This window comes from Pyrus communis, chromosome 13 (assembly GCF_041283825.1).
Source record: "Pyrus communis isolate YQ-2024b chromosome 13, ASM4128382v1, whole genome shotgun sequence".
In the NCBI taxonomy this organism is placed as follows: domain Eukaryota; kingdom Viridiplantae; phylum Streptophyta; class Magnoliopsida; order Rosales; family Rosaceae; genus Pyrus; species Pyrus communis.
Genome location: NC_142577.1, coordinates 3,383,335 through 3,393,253, shown reverse-complemented (window position 1 = coordinate 3,393,253; position 9,919 = coordinate 3,383,335). Strand labels below are relative to the sequence as shown.

Below are 9,919 nucleotides of genomic sequence, written 5' to 3'. Positions count from 1 at the left end.
TAACGGCGGCAGCCAGAAGTCCATTAACTTTAACGAAATTCGCTAACAGCAAATGTATATTCCGTTAACTTACCTGAACCCTCATCACACTAGCAACAGCGATTGCGGCCCTTACTCACTTAACCACGTTCGCCAACAAAAGCGACCACACGGCGATGAGTGTTCTTGGCGCGTGACACCACCGCAATGGCACATGGTGGCGCGTGGTTGGAGCACGGCGGTGTGTGGTGGCGTATGTAGCGTTGCGTGCAGGACTCAAGGTCTGTCGTTAGATTTTCCAGTGTTTTGAATCACGTGTCGCCCTCTATTTATGCAAATTCTTTACCTAAATGGTAGTTTTGGACAATTTTTCATAAAACATCGATTAAAGCTTAACTTAGCTTTATACTTAATTCACATGCGTATTTGAGGATAAAAAGAGTATAGGCAACGAGCTTATTGACGAAGGACGCTCTACTTACCTATGAGTAGACCCTTTTGAAAAACTAAATGTTTTTAAGCTATTTGTTTATATGTTGATGCATATTGCTATGGTTAGTCTTCGACAAAGCTTACAACTTATTTAACTTATATGCTATCGTGAGATCATTGGTGATTTATTTTCACCACATGGTTATCATACATATCGTATAGCTAGCTACGGCTATAGGTTTATTGCAAGTACATTTTCTATTCTAGTAGAGGCTAGAATTTGCTAGTAGACTTTAGATTTCATGAGCACATTATAAAATCATATCATATCATTGATTGTTGATCATTTCAAATCTTTCTTGAGGCCCAAGATCTTATTGTTGTTGATTATCTCACTCTTGAGTGGAAGGCTCCATTGATGCTAGTCAATGGAGAGTCTGTGATTAAGCCAAAAGGTGCAAGGACTCAATGAGAAATTACTTCTGCTATGGCATATAGGAAAGCAAAGTATGCAATTGTTTCTGCCATTATGTCTAATCAGTTTGCTCATGTTTGATATTGCATTACTGCCAAGCAAGCTTGGGACAAACTCCGAATTCTTCATAAGGGTGATAAACAAGTAAGAGATCTAAAGCTTTAAATGACCCTTTCAAAATTTGAAGATTTGAGAATGCTTGAGTCTGAGACTTTCTGGTCTTCTTTGAGAAAGTTGAAATGTTAACAAATGAAGCCTCAAGGTTAGGGAAGCTTAGCAGCAACAGTGAAACACAATAAAAGAATTTAAAAATAAGTAAAAGGAAAAGATGGTGGGAACTATCTTAATGATAAAACCGTGCAATTAAACAGACAAAAGAGCTTCATCTTCTTCCTCGCACAATTCCGAGCTCTGCAACAAAAAAATTTCCACTTTCCGGCGTTCTCCACATACGCCCGCCTAGACCCCGCAAAGCTCTGCCCAGTCTCGCCTTGTCCCGCCTAATCCCGCCCAGGCGTCTGGCTAATATGCTTTCTGATTTTGTGACCAATTAGGACTTAATCGCGACAGTAACCGACCGTTCAACGCTTAGGCTCCTCCTAGACCAATTTAAGAACATTGATTGTCATAATATAAAGTGACTTTGGTATATTGCGTGACAGTGCTCTATAAACATAAATCAAATTTTTTGCTTCTTACGAATTAAACAAGTTAAAACGAGTTGAAAGAAGAAAAAAAATGGTACAAGATCTCCGTCATCAAACGAAATTAAGAAAGTCGTTCTTAAAGCTAGTCGACCTAGTGAGAGAGATGATACAAGAATTGAAACTGATAATACAGTAATCGGAACAAAAAAGACCAATTTGCACTCAGAATTGGTCACTTTTTTCGTACCAAAGATACGTCTTCAATAATTCCATTACTCTTGCTCTCTCAACTTGCCTGGTGTTATTCTCTCCAACGGATTGTGGAGCATAGGACTGATCGGCCTTGTGCACTGAGGGATTACTCTAACGCCTCCGCAGCACACATTGATGAAGCCTTTCAACACCAGACTCTGCCTCACCTGAAGGGAAAAGCAAAAACTATCATGAAGGAACAGTAAAAGGTAATGCTTTGGCCCTCCACGAATTGCATAATTCCTGACCATACATAGGAATCATAGGCCAGTAATGTAGATTAACAAACAAGAGTATACAGCACAGAACGAAGCCTTGTTGACTTCAACAAAATAAGACTTGTCTGAAAGCTGAAGTCATGACCTATGAGTATTGGTTTTGGACATGGAAAACAGGAAATTAATGTCCCCTTGGAAATTTTGCATGTTGAGTAACTTGTTTTTTCATCTTACTGTGTCTCTATGCATGCCAAAAAAAACTGTAGCAGACACACAACGAATAACAGACACAAGCTTCTCGATAAAAAGGTCTACACTTGAGATATGCAATTATGAAATTGAAGGCAACTCTTTCAAATACACACAATTATGAAATTGTGTGTATTATTGATAAGTATGTATGTCTACATGTTGTAAATATACTTGCATTCACGGTTCACATTTGATGCAAATTCGCAGTAGCCCTTTGCCTCGACTGGCAAGGAAGAACAATAAATGCAGTTAAGAAAATGGAGTTTTTTTTATAAAGCTCCATCAAAATCAGAATTAAGACTTCGACAATTAAATTAGTAAAACCGAAAAACAATGTGCAGAAAAATCTCGACTTTAATTTGAGGAAGCTTCCACCCTTTTGTCCTTAGGCAAACCATACAAACCTCAAGTCCCGCACAGGTGTCCACCTTCCCAGAGTGTATTCAAACAGATGTCAAGAACTATGCTTTCAGAAAAAGGGTTCACTGAAAAACTGGAGAACCTTAAAAGAGCAAATCACTAATGGACAAGATGTCCAGAAGACCAAGGAAACTAGAGAACTGTAACCGAAAAACACAACAGAGTACAACACCGACCACCATATGAATAACCAAACCACCAAGAATTCAGACGACCCAAGTATGAAATAGGTAGTATCTAAAAGGTAATATCACAAACATCAGTAATGCAATTTAAGGCAACTCTTTCAAATGGTCAAAACGACTGTCAACTATGGCTATTAGGATTATCATGCTCTCATCAGTGTGTCATGCATAATATATAAAAAGATAACCGTCCAGAAAAATCAACAACTACTGCAATTGAAAACTAAGACCTACTCCAACTCTTGGAGTAAAACTCAAATTTTAGGTTCTAAATTTACCCCAACCCTTGGGGCAAATATGAATTTAACCCAAAACTCATTTCTGGGCCAAATTTAGCCTAGGATTACCCGGGTTAGCAGGGTTGGCCCACCATATATGTGTACCTATTTTTTTATATTTATAAAGTTATTGAATTCAACGGCTAAGATCTAATATGGTCAAATCCAATGGTGAAAAAAAAAAAAAAAATCTATCGGTCCAAATTTAAATCCAACAACTAAAGTAATTAAAAAAAATTTCTTTTACGTGTTTCATATTCTTTCATAATGTTTCACGAGTTTTTTGGTGTTGGTTAGAGATTTTTCAATAATTTTCGGAATCTAAATATTTTTAGGTTAAAATGTTCATAAAATTAAGTTAGAATAGTCTACATAATTTTTTCTTTTAAAAAAGTTACTATAAGAAAAAAAAATTAGTCTAGATTCATTCTTTAATAATTTGGGGCTAAAATTTTAACCCAAAAGGGTTGGAGTATAAAATCTATTTCTGGATCAAAACCTAAATTTTCTGGGCTAAAATTTTAGGTTTTAACTCAAGCATTGGAGATGGTATAAGAGACTATTTGGCTTCAAAAAAACAAAGTTGTAGATGATGCAATCTGCACCTAAAAAACTGTAAGAGCACAGGAAAGGGCATATGAGCTCCACACCCTGCCTTGTACTTAAAAAGGGATGCTAGACTTATGATTTTTAACCTTTCATAAGGACATGTCGGCATCAAACACCCTAATATCAAATCCTCATTTTTCTGAAAATCAGGACCATCCTTTTGAGTAGAGAAATTAGAAAATAATAAAAATAAAAAAATAAAAAAATAAAAAGCAGTTACAGGCAACATGTCAAGACCAAGAAAACTAGAGAATGTTAAAAAAAATTAAAATAAGCCGAAAATGAACAACAGAGGACAACACCGAGCAGTATATGAATAACCAACCACCAAGAAATCAGAAGATGCGGCACTGGCTTGATACCGGCAACTTGTTTTTGTTGCAATTCCGTCGTTGCGGGTTAGGCACAGGCAGATTCTTGATTTGTCAATGAGCCGAATGTTCCTTCTCTTGTTCTGATCCTCCTTATAACTTTGGTGGAGCTTGCGCTTACCGCACTCCATCCTCTCTTCATCATTCCAATCAGGTTTGTCCTTAGGGTTTTGTGTGGAAGAAGATGGAGGAGGAAGGTTTTGTGTGGAAGAAGAAGAAAGAGGAGGAGGGTTTTGGGCAGATAGAGCGCGGAGAACGGTCTCCAAATCCTTGCCTTTACCTTAGGATGGTAATGGGTTCTTCTTCCTCTGACGCAACAGACCGTCTTCTGGATGTGGCTTCCTTTGCTTGTTCTCATCAACAAGAGTTGCCACTGCTACACCATGCTCATTAAAGTCGATTTCGTCAAAGAAGTTGAAGGGATCGAAGGACGTGGTTTCGGCCATCAAGAAAGCGTCCAGGTCAACAAGAAACTCCTGATTCTGCTTGGAGTCCATGTCGTTTGAAGAAAGAAATTCGAAGCAGGAAGAAATTAAGAAAGAGGCTTTTTTTTTTAATTTGAGGGGTTTGGAATGTTACCGTTGCGAGCGCTTGAACCCAGTTTCAATTCAATTACAAATAAATAAATAAAATAAAATAAAAACCAAAAGCAGGAGCGAAATCCCTAAATTCTTATGGATTAATGCAGAAAATAAAGGAAAAAAATAAGCAAGAAATTACAGAGAAGAAAAGTGAAACCTGAAAATTGATATCCTTAGCTTCTTCTCCGAGAAGAGAAGAGAAGAGAAGGTCGAAGGTCGCCGTCTCCGCTACTGTATCGTATTATTCGTCCCGAAACAACAACAACCAAGTAACGATCGAGGAAACCCTAATCAGAAGAAATTGAATTTTGTTCTTGTCAGACCAGGAGCGTCGATCGAATTGGAATTGAGAGTGAATTAGAATTAAGGCTTAAATTCGAACGCAGAGAGAAGGAACACAGAGCGAGAGACCTAGAGAGCGAGAGAGATGGGTTTGAAATTTGAATAAGTGACCGTTTGGTATTTTCATATTGCAAGACCTTCGCTGCTTAGGCGCGGTTTTAACCAAGTGCCCTTTTTTCTTCATTTCATTGCACGCCTTGACTTGAATCGAAACCCTAAACCCCAAATTCCAAATGAGTTCTAAATGACTAAACTACCCCTGACTTGCATTTGACGCGGCTGAGCGACTGAATTCGTCGTAATACTCCATCATCTTCTCTAGTTTTGCTCCCATATAATCCAAGGAGGTATTTGTTAGTTTGTCCTCTAACTTGTATAAAGTGCCAATTTTTCTCTGAATTTTAATTCAGTCAATTACTTTCTGAACTTTTATAATTAACCAATTTTCCCTTTTTTAGCTAATTACCCACATAAAATTTTATAGATAGCCAATTCTCCCATAGCGTTAGGTTTTAAACTTTCATCCAATTTCCATCCATCCAATTTTCCATTCTTTTGGCCCTTATACAGTTGTCATGTGTTGCCTGCGTGATCAAAATGGATAAAAATTTGGATGAAAATTTTGAAAATCTAGCGTCAAGGAGAAAATTGGCTATTCATAAAAGTTCAGGGGAGGGGGTAATTGGCTAAAATTAAAGTTCAAAATTGACTAATTACAAAAATTTAGAAGGTAATCGGCTAAAATGAAAATTCAAGAGAAATTGACAGCTCTAAACAAATATGCCTAATCCAAATCTGTGTGAAATCATCCCCTTCTTCCTTACATATCAAAATTACATTAAAACATGGCATCATAGCATAGTTGGGTCTGAATACTGGATGTTTAATTCACGATTGTTGTGTGTCGATCGCATGTGTTCTTTGCTGTGACGCACTAATTCTTCTACGTCTTAGTCTAACATGGTTGGGTTTAGCCGAGGAGAGCTATGAGCTCCGATCTTCAATAGGAGTAAAGGGAGAGTCTCTAACACACCCCGACCGAAATCAAGGCGTGCTAGGCGTCACGTGAGGGTGACGTAGCCATGTGCACAATGCGGAAGCAAAAGATAATAATAAAAGTACAAATAAATAAAAACCAAACTACTAAATAAACTAATTAAGGTAATACACTAGTGTGAGACTAAGTGTGATAAACATAATCAGAGCACAGAAAGCCTAAGTGCAGTCCAGAAGAACGAATACTAATTCCACAACACCCAAAAGTGATCCTACATTTGTGATGTTCTGTCAGAACCACCGTCAAGTCCTCGTGAACCACCAAAGCTGCTTCTAACTAGAATCTGGAGGGGCACAAAACAGAAAGTGTGAGTGGGCAAAAACAAAACTTTTCAAAATCATTTCATTATCAAAAGTTCTAACCCCTCGCCGTAAAACCTGTATAGTTTCCCAGAAAATAGAATATACACATATATCAAAAACATGTTCAGAAATATGTCATGTCGAATGCCTCCACATTAACTCACTAACTATACCTGCACACGAGTCGAAACCACCTAAAGTGGTTTGTACGATAAGACTGGGTGTAAATAAATACACTCAAGTCCTACGATCACGTGAAGACTGGGCGAATAATCGCGGGTCACCTACGAGTCAGAACCACCTATAGTGGTCTGTACGACAAGACTATGCACCTAACTTGGATCCAAGATGAGTGTGTGGTGCGAGAGGTGAACATCACATGAAGGACTGTGCCCTACTCTGGGCAGGAGCACTAACACCGGGGGTGCAAGTTATGAGCTCTTTATGCATCTCACATAACCACTAATTCACAATCATAAACCATAAACTTACCTGGCACTTACCTGTGCGTCCGCAGCACTAAACATACATATATGCAACTACTAATGCATAAATAAATAGGCAAACGCTATGCATGGCATTTAAAACATATAAACATTCCATTTCATTTTCTAGGAAAAACCACAAGTATATAAGTATATACGAAAAACCAAAAGCCCACTCACTGATATGTGGAAGGGTCATAACCCCCTTGTCTTGTGTGACTACGCTTGTCCTCAGGATGGGTCTCACCTATATGCGAAACAACTACAAAAGCGTCAATTTAAAGTACATAACCAAAACTAGGTAATAACTTCTCATACAATGCTCAAATGGGGTGTGTGAATACACCAACGTGATCTACTAAACCTCACAAACATCCCTCTACATGCCGCCATGCGCTGACAAGGGCACAACCCTATGCACCCCCACGCGCGGCCAAAACTGACGGATTCCCTAACCGCCGTTAGGGAATATTCCGTGAAAACTAACAGATTCCGTTAAAACTAACTTGACGCCGTTAAGAATATTCCCTTAACTTAACAAAATATTCCCTTGTCTTTTTCGACACTCCTCTAGTACCGTCGTCGTCGCTAGAAAACTGGAAATTTTTCAAATCTTAATATCTCACTCGTTTTTTCACCAAATTTCATGAAACCAGTACCAAATTGAAGCTCTTAACTTGTAGAACATTTCCTTACCTGTTTAAAGCCCCAAAGATCACAAGATGTCGTCGGAGAAATTCAAGAAAAATCGGCCAAACTCGCAACTCATGATCCCGATGTCCAATTCCACTCAACGAACCACCCTGAGCTTCCTAAGGACCTCACTAAGCTTCCTAAAAGCTTCAAATTCCCTGAAAGTCAATAATTCACGTGTGCATGAACAGTGACCAAATTGTAGATTCCTGGTTCGAAGTGAAATCGAAGGATTCCTTACCTAAAATTAGTATGGTTGAACTCGTATGATCCTCACAAACACAAAGGTACCATTTTCCACTTAGATTCGTCACGTTTGCAAGGGTTTTGAGTCCCGTCCGCACAAGTGAGAAGGGGAGAGAGAGAGAGTTCGAGACAGAAAGAGACACGAGAAAAGATGATGTGGGTATGGGTGTGTGTGGTCCAGGTGCAACCAACAAAACAACAAAACAATCACCCCAAAATGACAAATACCCACCAAGGACAAAATCGTCATTTCACACCTACGGTACAAATATATCTAATTTTCAACTTGTAAAAATAAACGATGAAACGGGTACGATTAAATGGATAACGATTATGGTTACCCGTTTATAAACAGTTATGGTTATGGGTATATTCGTTTAGAAAATTACCTAGCGGGTATTGATCTAAATTGTTATAGGTAAATAACAATGGTTATCGGCCTGCCATAACCGTCGAATTCAAATTTAGTGGTCCGGATTACCTAGCCCTTAAGCTTCGTACAATTAGATCCAGAGTGATTTTTTGTCCTTTTAAGGGTAGTATGATGGCCACAAGTATAGGTTTTCACAGGAGAGCCATGACGAAGCAACAAAGGAGTGAGAAATAATGAAGTGTTTGAGGATATATACATACAAGAATGACTGAAAATTTTCACAAGTGATTTTACCACTTTAATTTAGCGTTTTTATCAACACGCAACTAGACCTCGACAAATTTGGATCTTCTCCGAATCCTCTTTGTGAGGATCCTAAGAATTCGTGAATCATATCTGTTCATCATACATTGTGTGATGAGAAATCATTTTAAATATTTTTATTTAAAATTACATACAAACAGTACCTGACAAAAATTGACCGCATGATGTACGATGAACAAACATGATTTACGAATCTCCATGATTTGCACCAAAATGTTCTAGAGAGAATCCTGTTGGGACCTAGACTTCTCATAAAAGGCAAGTGTCGATAAAGCAGACGCATGAGAATGTTGGGTACAAAAACGTTGTTTAATTGAGCTTAAGCACTTTTCCTTGCCCCACCGCATAATTGTACCATCAAATTAAAATGATACAACTTGGCTGCTGAACAGATCAGCAACAGCTGCTGCTTACGACCAATCAAGGCAGGACATATGTCCAAGTTTGATTAAAACATCAAAACTTGGACACCTATCCAGCCGTGATTGGTGCTGCTGATCTTTCAGCAACCAAGTCCAGTTCAAATTAAAATCAGTTCCCACTTACCTTGCAGTATTACAATCACATTTTTTGTTCATAGGATCAAAAGTACTGGGATCAATCAAAAGTTCAATTCTATCAAAACTATTCATTTTCAAATGACATCTACATCGTTCACAATCATCCGTTTTTTTATTTTAAAAATTTCTTATAATTTAATCCATAACAAATTTCGCATCAAGTTCACAATCACAAATGTCTGTATTTTTTAGTTATATTTAAATTATTAGAACTTATATTAAAGAATCAAACAAAAAATTCTCTCTTTATCACAAATCGAATCAATATTCGAGACCTTAAATTTCATTTATCATCAATCCAATCACTGTTCACGCTACTTCTTTTTCTTATCAATGAGTAGATCGATTTGATCTGTATACTCCTTTTCTTAAAAAAAGAAAAAGAAAAAGGGGAAGGGAACTTCTTTGGTGGATCTCTCTTGTTCCTGTTTAGTCCCTTTCCTTTCGTTTCGGAAGTTGTTTCGACTTCTACATCTATTTCTTCCTCACTTTCCTCCATTTCTTCCATTTTTGAAGTTTCTTTTAGTTTCTTAGTAACAATGGACAACAGCATTCTGCCTAAACAGTGGACACATGTAATAAATAAGAATGTAGCCGTATGAAAACAAGCTGTGAATTATCAGTCTCTGCCATTTAACCATGATCAAAATGTACACCAAATAAATCCGAATCTACTCAAACCTTCACGAGAGGATGACGCTAAACAAGCATTTTTCAGAAAACCCGATCGAGCTTGTCGCTGGGATCTAAATACTTCTTATATATCTTCTGCACAGATTGTGTTAGGCAACCGTAACATAGTTTCAATAAGTTCTTACAACCATGGAAATACGAAGAA

The 9,919-nt window shown here is 37.8% G+C and overlaps 1 long non-coding RNA gene across 2 annotated transcripts; it reads right to left on the bottom strand.

Annotated features, from left to right (window-relative positions):
* Positions 1–1,550: 1,550 nt before the first annotated feature.
* Positions 1,551–5,207, bottom strand: LOC148691600 (uncharacterized). 2 transcript variants are annotated; one of them, XR_015954682.1, is made up of 2 exons: positions 4,857–5,207; positions 1,551–1,952 (listed from the first exon to the last, which is right to left on the bottom strand). It is a non-coding gene; the product is annotated as an uncharacterized LOC148691600 (long non-coding RNA). The 2 variants fall into 2 exon arrangements; XR_015954683.1 differs by lacking the exon at positions 1,551–1,952 and adding an exon at positions 2,547–4,600.
* Between the last annotated feature and the right edge of the window lie 4,712 nt (positions 5,208–9,919).